This window comes from Leptonychotes weddellii, chromosome 2 (genome assembly GCF_054177405.1).
Source record: "Leptonychotes weddellii isolate Sample4059 chromosome 2, ASM5417740v2, whole genome shotgun sequence".
NCBI classification, from domain to species: domain Eukaryota; kingdom Metazoa; phylum Chordata; class Mammalia; order Carnivora; family Phocidae; genus Leptonychotes; species Leptonychotes weddellii.
Window position 1 is genome coordinate 140,067,671 of NC_138370.1, and position 18,788 is coordinate 140,086,458.

General features: G+C 44.2%; 1 protein-coding gene across 2 annotated transcripts in view; it reads left to right on the forward strand.

The window, feature by feature from the left end:
* The first annotated feature begins 6,673 nt into the window (after window positions 1-6,673).
* LNX1 (ligand of numb-protein X 1) overlaps window positions 6,674-18,788 on the forward strand; it is a 175,818-nt gene continuing 163,703 nt past the window's right edge. For both annotated transcript variants that reach the window (XM_081812376.1, XM_006734378.3), the window contains exon 1: window positions 6,674-7,110. The gene's annotated coding sequence lies outside the window, so the exon portion shown is untranslated. The remainder of the gene's footprint in view (window positions 7,111-18,788) is intronic.

Here is an 18,788-nt window from a genome sequence, read left to right on the forward strand (position 1 = left end):
TGTCACCGAATCCTGGGATTTTTCCCAAAGTCTGAGATAACTCCACAAATTTCTTCCTGGATTGTAAGAAATCAGAGTGCACCTCACGTTGTTATTTCCACTCATAATATTTATTATTGCTATTTTCATTTATTTATTAAGTGTTGACAGGATCCTCAGGGCTGGAAACAAAATCCTTGAGGAGACTGGAGTCTGTGCCTAATCATGACAGTTTGGTTCTCTTCTTCCTGACAGTCCCAGATTGTATAATATTTAGTCTCGTGGCATTTCAGAGCCCTGAAAGAGATAGTTTCACCTCAAAGGGAAATATCTCTAATTTCAAAAAAAGCATCAAATGAAGAAATATATATGTAAAGATGACATCTTCCTAATCCCTGGGGATCATAAGCAGATTGCTCAGAATATTTGCAATATTCAAATACTTCTAATATTTGTGATTTAGGGGAAGAGTCTGAACTTACGTGTTTTCCCTACTCTGATTAAAAACTCAGAGACACTGCAAATGAAATTTTATTTTTCTTGATGTAACAACTCATTTTGTTTATCCTGACTGCTTTTAGTCCAACCTCTATCCCCAGGTCCCCTTCAAGACAGTAATCTCGGGGCGCCTGGGTGGCTCAGTCGTTAAGCATCTGCCTTCAGCTCAGGTCATGATCCCAGGGTCCTGGGATCGAGCCCCGCATTGGGCTCCCTGCTTGGCAGGAAGCCTGCTTCTCCCTCTCCCACTCCCCCTGCTTGTGTTCCCTCTCTCACTGTGTCTCTCTCTGTCAAATAAATAAATAAAATCTTTTTTTTTAAAAAAAGACAGTAATCTGGGGCACCTAATGTGTATAAATGTGAAAAGACAGCCTTTCCCAGAGATTGCAAACTGAGCTTTCGTGGGAAGCAGTTGAGAAGAACTAGAGCCATTGCCAAGTAATTTGGAATTTATAGTGTGCAGGTTTGGGAGCTGGACATGTGATCCATCTGCCCAGCTCCAACACTCACTGTGGTTTTGAACAAGCCCTCTACATCCTTCAAGGCCTGTTCCCTTCCATGATGTGATTGCTATTGGTGAGCAAAGCATTGCAAAACTATTCTATGGATGGCAAAAGTGTCGAAGAGAGATTCTAGATAGGGAGATAGGATGCATGGCTGTGCATTCAATTGGGTTGACTCAAGGGCAAAACCACTTAATGTAAAATTCCTCAAGCAGTTGGCCTAGGTTTTGTTGAAAATTCCAGGATGTAGAAAGACTGGTTTCGTAGACAAGGAGAATGCCTGATTTATACACTTTCTAATTCCAGTGTGAGGTTTATTTTCACATGCATTTTATGCCCAGGTATAGAAAAGTTGTTTATAAAAGGAACAGATTCAAACAAAACACAAATTGCTGATGCTGGGGGGGTGGGAATGGGTGTCCCCTTCTCATTGAGGACAGAAATAAAGAGATCTTAATATCATTATCTAGCTTCTGAGAAGCTAGACTGAGAACAGCGCAGAGTTTCATGCCACCTTCCCTGAACAATGACAGCCACAGCGGTCCCACTCCTCCAACCAGGGAGAGGGAAGAAAGTGGAAGGTGGAAAGCAGAGATCTGTGTCAGGTGGCCTGGCACCCCCATATGGCCTGCCTAAAACAGGGTAACTGGATGCCGCATGGGCAGCCCCTCTATTCATCCAGGTCTCACCATGCAAAACCCAAGAAAGGGAAAGAGGCCTTGCTTTCAATGCAGCAGCCCAACCCCCTTGAATAAGGGGGCCCAGGGAAGGACATGCTCTCCTGTCTCACCAATCAGGTTGGTCATTACTCCTCCTCTTGGGGAGGGAGGAAGACCCGAGCTGGGGAGGCACCTGGAGGTGTGGCTCCTGATTGCTCCTTTCTGGGGAATGAATGGGAAATTCCTTCTGAAATATGGACAGGGGCATAAATGTTTCCTGGCTCTACTTAAACACAAGTAAATACAACCCCCGGCTGAATGAACTATCTCATAGGCGTTCCCATTGTTGTCCAACGCATGCTCACCAGGACCTAAGATGAGAAGTCAGGGAAGGTGTGGCCGGTGATGAGTCACCATATATTTGAATTCACATGAAACACAAAACAGGCAACTTGCACTTAGAAAGTTTTTGTTCTGAGAGAGGTTTTTTGTTGTTTGTTTGGTATTTGGAACACATTCTTCCCCATAAACTGATGTTGTAAATCTTTTTTTAAAAAAGATTTTATTTATTTATTAGGGGGAGAGAGAGAGATTTGGGAGAGGGAACAGAAGCAGAGGCAGAGGGGGAGGGAGAAGCAGGCTTCCCGCTGAGCAGGGAGCCCGATGCGGGGCTTGACCCCAGGACCCTGAGATCATGACCTGAGCCGAAGGCAGACGCTTAACCCACTGAGCCACCCAGGCACCCCAAAATATGAGCATTTAAAAAAGAATCTCTACAGTACCGCTTCATCGAAAATAGAAGATAATTTGCGGCCAATTTCAGAAGCACTTTATTTCCAGGCGCCCCCTTATGTTCTAAATCGAAATGATATTTGGCTTTCCTAAGCTGGCCCCCAAACCTTTCTGTAACAGAACAATCTCCACTCTGCCCTCTGTTTTCATGGGGAATGAATTACAAAATCTAACACGGGGAGCAAGGCACACATTAGTCCTAGGTCCACAGCAGCCTGCCGCCCCACGTCCCCTGCCCGCTTCCCTGGGCTGTGGAAAGCAGTCCCAGAAGCAATAGGAAGTGTTTCCATGGAAGGGAGGGCCTGGTTAGAGTCTCTAAAACCGCAGTTACTTGCTAGTTGTCTGTACACAGGGAAAATTGTATCTGCTTCCGAAAAGAACAGCCAGGGCCCCTCGGTAGCTATTTAAGAAACTCTTCCTTAGGTGATCTGAATTGAGAACAAAAAAAATTTTTAATTATATTTTTATTAGGTTTTTAATCTTAATTCCAGTGTAGTTAACATACAGTATTATTATATTAGTTTCAGGTGTATATAGTGACAATTCTAGACATTGCTCCGTGCTCATCATGGTAAGTGTCCTCTTAATCCTCATCCCCTATTTCACCCATTCCTCCCCCCACCCCCCTGGGGTGACCCTCTGTTTGTTCTCTAGAGTTAAGGGAGAGAATATTTTCTTTTTCAATTACTCATTCCTTCATTCAACTGGACATGTAGTTGCAAACAACTAGACACAGTTCCTGCTTTCATGGAAGGAACTGAGTTGTAGGTGGAAGGGTGGGTATAGGAGGGTAAATAATATACTACAAAGGAAATGGTGTGTGCGTTGGGGGGTGTCTCTAAGAAAGGACACTTGAGCTGAGACATGAAGAATGAGGAGGAGGCAAGAAGAGAGGGAGTTGGCGTGGATATTATTTTGGGGGACGGGGTGGCAGGGGAAGACTGTAGGTCAGTACTAGCCAGTCCAGAAACAGCAAAGCTGTGAGATGGAGAAAATCTTGGAATGTTCAAGAAACTGACAGCAAGCTAGTATGGCTGGAGTGTGCCGAAGAATGAGTGTCACTGAGGTAACACTGGAGAGGTGAGCAGGGACCAAATGATGCCAAACCTAGCTGGCCGGGGTAAGGATTCTGTATTTGCCCCTCAGTGCACTGAAAAGCCTTGAGGCCTGTAGGTAGGCTAATGGCATAATCTGAATTACATTTTTCAAAGTCTAGGCTGGTTGGAATGTGGAGTGTAGATTTGGTAGAGAAACTGGAGGGAGAAGGGAAACAGGGAGGCCGGCTAGGAGATTCCTGTAGTAACCCCGGGGAGAGCCCGTGGAGGGTCTGCAGTCGTGGTAGTGCGAACAGGAGGCCGCTGATAGAAGTTCTGGACACGGTGTTGACAGAACGCACTCATGGATTGGATGTGAAGGGAGGACAGGCTGAGTAAGGGTGACTCCCAGGCTGGGGCGCTTGGGGGGAAGAAAGGGGCGTTTGCTGAGATGGACGCAGGAGGAGGCACAAGAAGGGGTGAAGAGTTGGCTTTGGACACGTGGATCTGAGAGGCCTGCGCGTGGCACTGAGAAGGCGGTGGGAAGCTCAGGAGAGAGGTTTGAGTCCGAGATAACAAACATGGAGGGGCATGTAAAGCCTCTGGGGTGCGGGGCTTTAGACTCCTCACTGCCTCCCCCACTTGTCGGGGGGCGGGGAGGAGTGTGCCGAGAGGAGGGAAAGGAAAGCAGCCAGTCGGTAGCGGTTCAGAGAAGCCATTTTCTCCCTCCTGTTACAATAAATCCACGTTCAGTCTGACCGTCTTGCCAGAGCGAAGTAGGCCTGAGGGGAAGCTGGCTCAGGTTCTGACTTCTTCATCACAGAATACTGAAAAAGTTCCTCTCCAATTTTGCGTTTCTCAGATGTCATATCCCTGCCTCCAAACGCACCAAAAATGAAGACATTTTGTCTGTGGATAACTGGACAGGTCACTTCCTGGGGACACTCTAAAAATGGGCCATTTTCCTCACACGGTGCAGTTATGTTTGCCTTCCGATGATGATCAAGATTTTAATTGCATCTGGACATTTCTGCTGGGTTGGATCCTGTCACTCAGCTGGAATGTCCCACACAAAATGGAAAGGACACTGAAGCCATGGGGTTTGAGCAGATCCAGGGCTCCACACTGGGAGCTACCAGTGAGTGAGTAATTCTGGCTTTGGAAAGGGCACATTTGTAAAGCTAAATTAATATGTCCTTTTTTTTATCCGTGACTTCTCTCCATTTCCAGTTTGAAACAGTGAGCTGCCTTGGTTACATGACTATGCAAAAAAATGTTTTGGAGGTATGTGTGTTTATTGTTAATCCCAGAATGGACTTAGTGATTGGAAGTCATTCAGTCAGTGCTGATCCAGATGCTCACAGAAGAGGAAGGTGAAATCAAATCCATCTACTTCACCTTTCAGAATGGAAAACCCCCAAGCTTCTGATAGTCCCCAAATCTGCTGTCTTTATTCCCTGGTGGGGAAAAGCTGGCAAACAGATGAGGAACATGAAAGCCTCTGTTACATCAGCTCCTTTCCAACAATTTGATTTTTTTGTTTGTTTCATACGATAAGGTTGAAAAGGCCCATTTGACTGTTACAAATTGCCTTTCCTCATCAAAGAACACCAAGATCAGAGTCTATAAACATATCTGGACACGTGTTTAGTTGTAAACCCCTGGGAAAGATGAAGGAAATGATATCTAAAATGAAGCCCCAGCCCCTTTCCAATTTTCTTTATTGCCATAACACCAATAAATAAATCTTTAGTCTTTGCTGAGAACGAAAAGCTGACCAACCTCAAGTGTCAAAGCCTGTGTGGCCCCAGAGCAAAACACCCCAAAGCTCCACCCAGACAAATCCAAGGGTAACAAGGGTGAGCAACTGTCCTAATGTCTCGACTCCTATATTTACAAGAACGGACAACTTGACCCCGCTGGGAGGCATCTCCTTTTCTCCTAATTAACGGTTTTACTTTCCTTTGACTGGTGGCCAGCTGCCCTGGGTAACCGCCATGGCACAGGAGAGCCAAACTGTAACAATTGGAAGTAAAGAGGAGGCCAATTAAACCAAAACATGTTGCAGTGTGACCTGAGGACTGGGAGCACATGTGCTGGTTTTTTTCTCACCAAGCAGAAGTTTCCAGGCTGTGAACTTCTTGTCATTCATCCCTTGGAGTATTGATTAAAAGAACTTCGTAACTGTTCGGCTCCTCAAGTCACAAGGACAAGCTCGCAGTCAGACCATGATCAAAGCACACAGAGGAGCCAAGAGATTTGTAGGACACTTCCTTGTTGGTAAATCAGAATCCCAGTGAAGAGCCAAGTCTACATCAGCCAGCAGACCCACTGTGGATGAGAGAAGAGAGAGTGCCCAGCCTACATGTGTCCTACACACAAGTTATATAAAGATGGTGCCAAACTCACAGCCCCAGGGAGAGACCACTTAACTAACCGATGCTCCCTGTTTCTGTTTAGAATTCTATCCCTGGGGCTAAGGGTTTATTTAAGCAAGCTCATCACCAGAGATGTCAGTCCACAGAAGGGTTCAAGCAGATCGGTAGGAAAAGCGAGATCCAGAAAATCATGCTTCCAGAAAGGCAGTTTTTACATTTATAACTCTCTGGAGCGCTTTGCAGGAGCACTTTGCTCTCTAATCCTCAGTTTCTTCATCTCTACAATGGGAGTACTGTAGGATTATGTTGAGAATTAAATGAGATGATGCAGGTCAGGTCATTAGCACAGGACCCGGCTGACCGTAAGCACGCGATGGATGTTAGCAAAGACGCCGCTACTGTCGCTGTTGACCGTGGCGTTGAAGAGTAGGTAGAAGAAATCTTTATTTGAACAATCGTCCTGTATCTTTAGAGTTAAAGGTTTGAACTAGTATCCGCCATAAACGTGCTCATTTTTTTCTTCTTTGTCTACAAACATTAGTCAGTGTTCAGTTACAAGAGACACTGCCTATGGAAAATCTTTGAAAGCTTTGGCAAGGCATTGGAACGTAAGTTGGGATTGCTTGATTTGTCTGATATCAATTTCAGTGCATGTTCTCTGCATAATTAAAAATAAAAAGATGCCCAGGGTTCTGAGGCCTGTCCAGGCAGTAGCCCATTTAGGAACTGGTCCCAGCATGATGATGTCCCAGCCCTAGTGATGACCTGAAGGTGCAGTGACCCTGTGTTTACTTCCTTGTTGATTTCCCTTCCCTGGCTCCGAGCTCATTTTCCCATTGCCTGCAGGAAAACAACATCCAGGGGTGCGGTAGGACTGACTTGGCAGGCCTAAAGGTGAACAAAAGGATCCTGGCTTTCGGGAGAGCAGAAGGAAATTCAGGGGAGCCTCAGCCGCATCCAGACCAGCACAGATCTGTCACTGATGCTAATTAGAGTGTTGCTCCGCAGGGGACTGCTCTTTCCGGAAGCTCCCCAGAGGGTGCTCTCAGGTTTATGGATCAGCATGTTACAAAGCCTTGAAAAAGGGGCAGGAGGCGAGCTGAGTAACTCCAAGGCCGAATGGTTTTCATGCATGTCTGGAAGAGGAGACACAGGAAAGAGAGAGAAAATTTCCCTGGGCTACTACTGAGTCAGAAAAGCTCAGCTCCCAAACGGACTGTCCGCTGAGGCCTCGCACAACTGGGAACTGATTCACAATGCAGCAAAGGTAAGAGGCCTGGTTCCTCCACCAGGTAACATCTCATGCAATTTGAGAAACTTTGCTTTTGACTATCCCACTACTAGCCCTACCACCCACCCCACCCCAAGTGGTTGAAGAGAACTTAGAAGATAGAAGTGAAAAAGACACTCCAGAAAGGCCCTCAGGATATTAACACTTTTAATGTCTGATTTCTTTCTTTCTTTCTTTTTTTTTTTTTTGCACCAGTCTTCATGAGAAACTTCTTCCTTCACTTTCAAAAATAAAAACTGCTTTTTTATCTTATTTTTTACTGGCCAAACAGGACAGTAAAAACAATCCACTAATGGTGACTGGATTTATATAACATTATTCTTCATCAGTATTCAGAACACATTCACATATTTTGTTTCATTTCTATCATAGAAATAGGCATTGCCCCCATTGCAATTTTACTCACAAAGAGACTTAGGTCCAGAGAAATTTGACTTGCCTGGTAGCATGTGGGTAGGTAAGTAACAGCACATCCTGTCTCTATTCCTGCCTCTTTGCAGTAAAATGGTGACTCTACCTTTTTTTTTTTTAAGATTGATTGATTGATTGATTGATTGATTTAGAAAGCATGAGCAGAGGGCAGAGGGAGAGGGAGAGAGAATCCTCAAGGAGACTCCCTGCTGAGCACGGAGCCAGACTCAGGGTTCAATCCCAGGACCCCAAGATCACGACCCGAGCTGAAATCAAGAGTTAGACTCTCAACCGACTGAGCTACCCAGGTGCCCCAGTGACTCTACTTTTTAAACCAAATACCAGACAATATTCTCTGCCACATATTCTGACAAATGAGCTGATGAGAGGATAGGATTTTAGAAATTGGAACTCTCCTAGAAAATCCAGAGATAGAGCATCCAGTGCTATATGCCACCTTGTTATTTATCACTGTTTACATTCATCCCTGGGCATTGAATCCAATTCAGCAAATGTTGATAAACTACATCCTTGGTGCCCAGCACTGGGTCACATGTCAGGGCATGGTGCAAACTATGTGCCCAAGGAGTGCTGAAGGAGTACAGCGTCAGGGCTGAGGGCGGAGGTCGTATGTGAGAAGACTCTCCACAGGACATGTGCTTCACACTTGAGCTTGGCATAAGGGGGGGACTTTGATTGAGGGAGAGCATTTCAGATTGGTACAACTCCTCATGGTAGGAATTTGCTCAGGGAACATTTACAGCAAGATGGTGGCAACAGAGCAGGGCATGAAGAGCACATTCTGGGAATTAGATTGAATCATGGTTTTACTATCTACTTGCTCTGTGCCCTGGGGTAATTCAGTTAACCCTTGTGACCTCAGTTTCCTGATATGTAAAATGGGAATAATGGAGTCGTCTTAAGGTTTAAATGAGATAATGCATGTAAAGCCTTTGCTGGTACATAAGAAGTGCTCAGTAAATACTATTGTAATTGCCCTGGGCTTGGTTCCATGGGAGATACTAGGAATGCAGATAAGAGGAGCTCTACTCTCAATTTAATCAAACATTGTAAATTAGTTGTGTGTAACCAACTATCCTCCGGTGTAGTAAGTGCTCTGGGACCATGGATGGAAGGATCTGTGAGGTTTTCGGTGGGTGTTCTGGGCAGCCTGTTGGGGGAGGCGGGAAGAGGTTTCACAGTAGAGGCCTTGTGTGTAGGGAGGTAGCATAAGATAGTGCAAAGAGCTACACAGATGTAATTTTGAATCCCAGCTTCATCCTCAACCACATACATAGCACAAGTGTTTCATGTGCTAGGGCTGCGGTAACAAAACACCGCAGCCTAGGTGTGGTTTACACAACAAATTTATTTTCTCACAGTTCTGGAGGCTGGAAGTCCAAGATCAAGGTGTTGGCAGGTTTGGTTCCTTTTAGACCACTCTCCTTGGCTTGCACTTGGCCATCTTCTTGCTGTGTCCTCATGTGGTCGTCCCTCTGTGGGCGTGCATCCCTGGTCTCTCTCTGTGTGTTCAAATTTCTTCTTAGAAGGACACCTGTCGGATTGGATTAGGCCCCACCCTAACAGTCTTATTTTAACTTAATAACCTCTAAAGGTTCCATCTCTAAATGCAGTCATGGTCTGAGATACTGGCGATTAGGATTTCAACATGTGAATTTGGGAGGATACAATTCAGCCCACAACAATGATCAAGCCACTAAACCTCTCTGAATCTCTATTTCCTCATCTCTAAAATGGGGACAATACTTACCAAGGAGAACCATTGTGACGATGATAAAAAGGACACATAAAAGGACACATATTCCAGTCTCGGGCCCATAGGAGGTGCCCAACAGGCTGTGGTTTTCATTATTAGCACTTTGGGCCAAACCTCAAGTGAGTGTGGAGTCCCTTGCCCAACCCACATTCCAGATAAACACTGAAGAACTGGCCTTTAGTTATCCCATGGACTTTCTAAGAGGACAGAGGAGCCCTCAGTGTTTCTACTTCTTGGTTCTGATGAGCCCATCATCAGATAAGTCAAATGGCCAGCATGGTCAGCTCTACAGATGTCTCTAGTTATTCAGAAATCTCTGTTATTCTCTAAATGAGAGGAATGAGAATACTTCTCTTCTGTACCTCGTTAGAGAACCACCATGTACAGACAGACCCTGATCCTGCTTTTGGAGCAGCCACTCCAATCTCTGTCCACCCAAAGCAGCCTCTGGGTGCCTGTGATCTGGAAAGTCTGGAAAACATTATAATTCCAACCTAACATGCTCATTACATGTAGATGTAGATACAGATATAGATGTAGAATAGAGGTATGTATGTGTGTATCTAGAAAAACCTCAAACTTCTAGAGAAGTCAGATACAGTATAGTATGAAGAGTTTTGCACTGTATTTTCTCTGAATCCTTTGAGACTAAGCTGCCAGAACAAAGCTTCCTCTTCCCCATGAACTTTAGTGTGCGTTTTCTATACACAAGGACCTTCCTAACATAACCACAAAGTCAGGAAATCAATGTTGATACATTCCTATTATCTAATCCTTGGACCCCAGCAACTTTTCATCAGTTGCCATTTTTGTTAATAATTTTTAAAAAAGATTATTTATTTGAGAGAGAGAGCGCGTGCGCATGCAAGCACGAGCGGGGAGAGGGTCAGAGGGAGAGGGAGAGATTCTCAAGCAGACTCCACGCTGAGCACAGAGCCTGAAGTAGGGCTCCATCCCACGACCCATGAGATCACAACCTGAGCCGAAACCAAGAGTCAGATGCCCAACCGAATGAGCCACCCAGGCACTCCCAGAAGTTGTCCCTCAGACCAACTCAAGTTTTCAGAATCAAGCATTGTATTTAGCTGTCACCATCTTCTTTGCTCCAAGAGCAAATCTTCTTCAGGATTTCCTTCACTTTCATGACACTGACACTTTTTAAAAATCATGGAACACTACATCAAAAACTAATGAGGTAATGTATGGTGATTAACATAACATAATAAAATAAAATTAAAAAAGAATAAAATCAGGCACAGTTAAAAAAAAAATACAGGCCAGTTATTCTGCAGACTGTTCCTCAATCTGGGTTTGTCTGAGTCTCCTTGTGCTTTGATTCAAGTTTTACAACCTTGGCAAACAACATCACAGAAATGATGCTGTGTTCCTCTCATCACATCCTATCAGGTGGCAGGTGATTTTAAACTTCACTGAGATTACGATAGTTGCATCTGCCAGGGCTCTCCACTGTAAAGTTAACTCTTCTTCCCTTTTTAGTGCGTAAGTGTTCTACAGAGTACTTGAAGTTAAATGTCTCATTCTTAATCCAGAGTTCAACGTGCCCTTCTGACATGTTCCCATCATTCTTTGAGCACTTCCTGACTCCCTGGTATAATGAGATGTTACAGCCTTAAAATCAGCGATTGCTCCAAGAAGCTCTAGTTCCTTTTAGTAGAGATTTAGAATCCAAAGTCTGACTGCTAGATGTGTTTGTTGTGAATTGAAGTGTTGCTGTTCTCAGACTGTCTCAGTGGACAGAGCTAGGACCCCTGTGTGCATTTCCATATTGGCCTATACGCACTGAAAATTGTAAATTCACACTGCCACTTCCAATTTGAATCTAACACCACTGGGTTTATTCCAGGTTTCTCCCTTTCACAATTTGTAAGTCTTTTCTCTAACACTAGTCTGAGCTGGCTCCCATCATCCCTAATACTTTTTTTTTTTAAAGATTTTATTTACTTATTCATGAGAGAGAGAGAGAGAGGCAGAGGGAGAAGCAGACTTCCCACAGAGCGGGGAGCCCGATGCAGGACTCGATCCCAGGACCCTGGGATCATGACCTGAGCCGAAGGCAGACGCTTAACCATCTGAGCCACCCAGGTGCCCCATCCCTGATACTTTGGATCAGTCCCCTGTTTGTGACCAACTGCTACCACGACCCCTGCCCCCTTGCCCTTCCCCTTCCCCATGCAGCTGCCCTCCTCATCTTGCTTGGACTCCAGTGGTCTGTGCCAGGCTGTCCTCCACAGGGATACCTTCCTCTGCTCATCCAGACTCTGACTCCTGTACTAGGCATCCCTTCTGTGTGGCTAACCTCCTCACCCTGTTTAGGCTCTGACACCGTCTGGGCCACCATATCTCCTCCACCCCCTCCATGGGTGACTACCTTACTTGGTCCCATAGCATAGCTTGAAAGACTGAATTGTTTAGGAAGAGAAGGGAAGGGAAAGAAGACATTTATTCAATTTTGACATTTTTGAGAAACTCCGAAGTCACTCTGTGACCCATAAAGTGCATTTGAGCACATGTATTTGTTGTTACTCTTTGATTTGTGGGGAGCAGAGCAGCCTCCTCCACACAGATAGGACCCACGTCTCTAGTATCGGGCCTAAGGGACTGAGGTTCACACCATTCATTCTATTCCATTCAGTATTGCTCTAATCTATGTGGATATGGCTGCTCACTGTCTGCTAGGGTACTAACAACATTTCCAGGGTGAAAACTACTATTTGGGCAATCATTGCTCCTTTTCCTACTCTAAGTCCCAGTCTGGGCTCTTCTTCATTTATTTCCTCAAAACCAAATATTTAAGCACTTTCTAGGTACCAGGTACTTGACTAGGTGGGGACATAGAGCTTTGAACCTTGGTGTTCACCTTCAAGAAACTCCCAGTCCACTGTGGGAGGAAGACAAGAATCGGACAGTTACATTTCCATGGGACCAAGTGCAGTGTTAGCTGTCTCAACAGCCTGTCAGGGGAGGGGCAACCAACAGGGCAGCAGAGAGCAGATGCCCGAGGGAAATCCTGACTGGGCAGGGTCAGCAAGGTGAGGAGGGCTGGTGGGAGGCACGGGGAGCCCTGTGTAAAGGGCCAGAGGCAAGGGCGGGGCTGGAAATGCAGGTGCAGGCTGGTGGAGGGAAGCCACCCACAGCAAGACCAACATAGCTGGATTTTAGACTAGAGGACAAGAGGCTCTGGAGCCAGGTTTTCTGGGTTCACACCCTGGCTCTGCCACTTACTAGCTGTGTGATCTTAGGCAAGTTACTGCTCTGTGCTTTAGTTGCCTTGACTGTGAAACTGGAGATTATAATAGTACTTACCTCATGAGACCAGGGTAATTGTTAAATTAGTTCTTTTACATAGTACATAGAAGAATGCATAGTGTATATAAAGCGGATAACAAATATTAAAAGTTATTATTTTTCCCTATAGGTAGATCAAAAAGGGATTAAGGCACTGGCAAAGCAGAGGCACCAAAAAACATCGTTAATTAAAACAGATAAATTTAAAAGAATGGATTTGGGCATTTCAACAGAAACTCTGAAGTCATCATCTTGAGAAAAATCAGAACTTTGGTGCACTTCTGTACGTTTATTTTATGGCTTACTGTTATTTTCTTTTGACATATTTTGGGGGATGGGGGTCCACTGGAATCTTTTCATTGTTTTGGCCTCCGAAGGTCCCAGCATTACAAAAGAGACACGCTATGGAAACCTCTGTTCTATTGGTTTCCCAGTCACGGAGATCCATTAGGAATGGCCATTGTACACACTCATTGAGTCCCAGGACAATAGGATTGGTTATGATTGTTCTGACACCAGCACCAACCAAGGCTACCCCAAAACTGAAGAGAGGCCGTCTTAAAATTCAATTATTGAAGAGAGGCCATCTTAAAATTCAATTATTGCTAAAGCACTTCTGCACCCTGACTGCTCCCCAGTCAGAGAGTGGGGGCATTCCTGAAACCCATCCTAAAGTCTTTTTGAAACAGGAGTTGGCAGCCTTTCAGCAGTGGCCTTCTAGCCCCCTGCCACTGGAGCTGTGGGACAGTCCTCCTTTCCCACAGCCACATCCCCTGAGAGGCAGGGGAACCAGAAACAGAGGCTCAGAAGTGCACACAGTGCATCAAAATTAAAAACTTCTATACATCAGACACAATCAGCACAGTGAAAGGCAACCTGTGGGATGGAAGAAAGTAGTTGTAACCATGTATCTGATAAGGGATTAATATCCAAAATATATAAAGAACTCCTACAACTCAACAATAAAAACCAAACAACTCAATTTAAAAAATGAGCAAAATAGACATTTCTCCAAGGAAGATATACAAATGGCAAATAAGCTCGTGAAAAGATGCTCAATGGCACTAATCATTAGGGAAATGCAAATCAAAACCACAATGAAATACTACCTCACACCCATTAGGGTGGTGCTATCAAAAAAAAAAAAAAATTAAAGAAAAAAGCCAAACCCACAAAATAACAAGTGTTGGTAAGAACCCCTGTGCACCCTTGGTGGAAAGGTAGAATAGTGCAGCTGCTATGGAAAACAGTATGGAGATTCCTCAAAAAATTAAAAATAGAACTACCCAAGATCCAGCGATTCCACTTCCGGGTACTTACCCAAAAGAATTGAAAGCAGGGACTCAAACAGATATTTGTACACCCCCATTCACAGCAGCTTTATTCACAATAGCTAAGGGATGGAAGAAACTCTAAAGTCCATGAACAGATGAACATAGGGGAACGGAAGGAAAAAGAAAATAAGATAAAAACAGAGAGGGAGACAAACCATGAGACTCTTAACTGTAGGAAACAAACTGAGGGTTGCTGGAAGGGACGTGGGTGGAGGGATGGGGTAACTGGGTGATGGGCATTAAAGAGGACACTTGATGGAATGAGCACTGAGTATTCTATGCAACTGATGAATCATTAAACTCTACCCCTGAAACTAACAATACACTATATGTTAACTAAATTGAATTTTTTAAAAAGTCCATGACCAGATGAATGAACGAACAAAATGTGGTATATGCATGAAATGGAATACTCCTCAGCCTTCAGAAGGAAGGAAATTCTGACCCGTGCTGCAGCATGGATGAGCCTTGAGGACATTATGTTAAGTGAAATAAGCCAGTCACAATAGGATAACTACTATATAATCCCACTTACATGAGGAACCCAGAGTAGCCAGGCACTGGGAGGAGGGGGAATGGGGAATTGTTATTTACTGGGCACAGAGTTTCAGGCTGGGGAGATGAAGAGAGTTCTGGACGTGGGTGGTGGTGATGGGTGTGATGCGCAGCAGTGTCAATGTGCTTTATGGCAATGAACTATACACTTTAAAGTGGTTAAAAATGGTAAATTTTCTGTTTTTGGTACTTACCACAGTGAAAAATAATAATAATTAGGAAATGCCAATTAAGCTGGGCTTTTTTTCCTTAGCAAGGTGATTCTAGAAAAAAATGATTAGGAGAACTGTAGAAGGAAAATAATTCCATAATTTATAGAGAAATTATCCACATCTCAGAGTGTCCTGAGAAATGTCAGAGACCTAAACTTCAATACTCAAATTTTATTTTAAAGTACTTCTATGGAAAAAGAAGTGAGAAAATAAATCTTGGTCAGAACTTGGTCAAATTCAAAGACTTGGCGAGATATTCTCTTCCATATCACAACCTACTGGTCTTCCCATGACATAAGGAGATCACCTCCTAAAACCAATAAGATCAGCATCATTTTGAAGATACAGACGTGAAAGAGACGCTATTCAATATGTTGATTGTTCCATTATGTGTGTGCTGCTACAACATTTAAACAGGTGCCCCGTGAGAGGGTTTTGAAAGACGTCTGCCTGGATGTGTCTTGTGCTGGTTCCTTTTGCACTGAAAGGTACAGAAACAGACCCAGTGTGGGGCTGAATCTGAATTTGAGGTCATAGCCTGTGTTGGGTGAAGCATCCGCCTAACCTCTGGTTCTGGGTCAGCAAGAAGAGAGGAAATAGAGCAAGCAAGGCTTTTCCTCCCTCTTTCCTGAATACCTGACCAGGAGGCCAGCTCTGCCTCCCAGGGCGGGTCCTGCCTTTTATTGCTTCCTCCCCTTCTAATCTTTCAGGCTTGCTTTACCTCTGTGGGTCCTTAATTTACTCATACGTAAAATCGGAACAATAATGAGATATTAGCGGGCAACAGTGCTTTGTAAGCCATAAAAGGGATGTGTGTTTTAATTTATTTGTATACTACTTCATTCTACAAAGAAACTATGCTGCCGATAAGCAGATAATAGGAAGTAGAACAGTATCACACACTAGCCTGTTTCCGGCCGACACGGTGTTTTTAGTTTTTCACATTAGCCACCAGCATCTAAAAATCAGATGATTTCATGTAAAAATCCAGATTTCAAATTCTGTTAAAATATAGGAACATCTGGCTACACAGTTCCCATATTTATCTGCTAATTCACTCACTCAGCCAATGCAGACTGGGTGAGAATTCTGGGCTTCTGGGTGCCGGGACATAGAGGGGAGGCGGGCTATAATTAAATAAAAAGATAGGGGCACCTGGGTGGCTCAGTCGTTAAGCGTCTGCCTTCGGCTCAGGTCATGATCCCAGGGTCCTGGGATCGAGCCCCGCATCGGGCTTCCTGCTCAGCAGGAAGCCTGCTTCTCCCTCTCCCACTCCCCCTGCTTGTGTTCCCTCTCTCGCTATCTCTCTCTCTGTCAAATAAATAAATAAAATCTTTTAAAAAAAAAAAGATAATAACAGACAATGGTAAATGTTACCAATAAAACAGGGTCAGAGGATAGAGATTGAGAGTGGAGTAAAGGGACAATGCTATTTTAGTAGAGTGACCAGGGGAGAACTTGTTCAGTTTGCTGCAGTCCACACCATGCCCTATAGCCTTACTCACTTCAGTCATTTACTGCTGCCTGCTTGGCAGCTGGAGGCATCCGAGGTTGTCAGCTCTGAAATAAAATGATGGAAAATATCATCAAGAATTTAAATTAGGAACAGGGGAAATATAAATAAGAATAGAATGACAGGAGCAGAAGAAATTGGCACCAAGGATGGATGCCACGAGAGCCTCATGAGTGGTACAGTTGAGCGTCAGATTTAACTCTGAGCTTCCTGGAACTCAGAGCTAAGGGAGATATGTCCAATGACAGCATTCTCAGTTTTGGAAAGACAGAAATAAAGCCATTCCTTTATGGGTATAGAACTTTTCATCACCTGAACTTGGAGTAGAATTTGATCACGTTAGGCTTTCTAAAGGGAACTCTGACTGAGAAAATAATCAATAATCTCACCAACACAGGCACAGAAGTATTTTCCACGTTTCAGTCATTCATTCAAAACACCATGACTAAAACACTAACATAAGCACTAGAGATGCAAAAAGGCCTGTTGTTTTCTTTTCCTTTCCCCTAGTGTCCATAGATAACAGATGAGGACATACTGCATTTAAACTAAACTCAGTGAAGGTCAAGATAATGCCATGCAGACGCCTGGTTCCTGCTGATCTCAGTTCACAGAGTAGTCAGCAGAATGGACAGAATGCCTGTCACTCAAACTATCTTCCTTCCATAAATCTATCTTCTCTCAGTTGGTTATTAAAGAAAGAGTAGAATTAACTGCTCTTTGTGACATTGCTCCATGACAGTCATCCTTATTACTAAAAGGCAATTTCTGTGACCTTTTGATGTAAGTAGGTAAATCTCCTTCCCTTTTCTGGAATAGCCCAGCGGGGGAAAAACATGGATGGTTATGCACACTGACTCCTTAATGTGGAAAACAGCCCACCTGAGGGAAGGAAATTCCTACATCCATTCACCCTCTGCACAAGAAGATTCCGCCACATTCCTGGGCTGGCGGGAGATCTAGCCCGTCTTCTAGAATGTTCCTAGGGAGCTTTCTCATGGCTCCAGTGTCCAGAGTGTCTTAAGAGTTCCCTTGCCAAAGGAGCCCAAAGGCTTCTTAATTTATGTTACCTCCACTGTGAATTCCCAAGTGCAGAGCGTGTTTATACTTTTAAATGTGTCTCCTGCCCCATGAGAAAACACACTGGCAAAAATGCAGTTGAGCCAGATTTTCTGTCCTCATATTTTTGGTCCAGATGCCGCCCCGCTGAGTCCTTATCACCTGGATTATCTCTTGGCTCACTGGCGATTTTGTGGGTTCACTCTCCTGCACTTGGTGAGAATCAAGGTGTTGTCTAAGGGCCAGAACCAAAACATTACTTCTCCCTCACTCTTTTTGAAAACTGAGAAGAGAATTTTGACTGCCAGTTGTAATCCTTACCCAGACTTCCTCCTCTCCATTACCACACCTCTCTGTTACTCTGACTAAATATCCCCTTTGAGCCAACCTCACAGAACTGGTTCTCTGGGTTTGCAACAATCACTTTCCAGAAACACCCCGAGTTCAGCCTGGCACGAGCCTCGCAGTCTCTGCTTGGCCATCTGGCAATGCGGGCCTTCTGGTGCTGAAGTTACCGACCCTACCTGAGATGTTATCCAAGTTACTTGATATGGAGTCCTGCTCTGTCCGGGAATGGGACAGCCCTCGAGTTCCCCAGGACTTGCTATGAGAGTCCCAGCTAGTGCTGTGTTTTCTGACAAAGTGCATCGTGTATGTTTCCTTCAACGGGCTGTAAACAAATTTGTAGTAGGTATATATTTACACACATTCACAAATGCCTCAATATATAACACATTGTTTTTTTTTTTTATTCTTATGTTAATCCCCATACATTACATCATTAGTTTTAGATGTAGTGTTCCATGATTCATTGTTTGCGTATAACACCCAGTGCTCCATTCAATACGTGCCCTCTTTAATACCCATCACCAGGCTAACCCATCCCCAACCCCCTCCCCTCTAGAACCCTCAGTTTGTTTCTCAGAGTCCATAATCTCTCATGTTTCGTCTCCCCCTCTGATTTCCCCCCCTTCATTTTACCCTTCCTACTATCTTCTTATTTTTTTTTAACACATAATGTATTATTTGTTTCAGAGGTACAGGTCTGTGATTCAACAGTCTTACACAATTCACAGTGCTCACCATAGCACATACCCTCCCCAATGTCTATCACCCAGCCACCCTGTCCCTCCCATCCCCCACCACTCCAGCAACCCTGTTTGTTTCCTGAGGTTAAGAATTCCTCATATCAGTGAGATCATATGATACATGTCATTCTCTGATTGACTTATTTCACTCAGCATAATACCCTCCAGTTCCATCCATGTTGTTGCAAAAGGTAAGATTTCATTCCTTTTGATGGCTGCATAATATTTCATTGTATATATATACTCCATCTTCTTTATCCATTCCTCTGTTGATGGACATCTTGGCTCTTTCCATAGTTTGGCTATTGTGGACATTGCTGCTATAAACATTGGGGTGCACGTACCCCTTCGAATCCCTACATTTGTATCTTTGGGGCAAATACCCAGTAGTGCAATTGC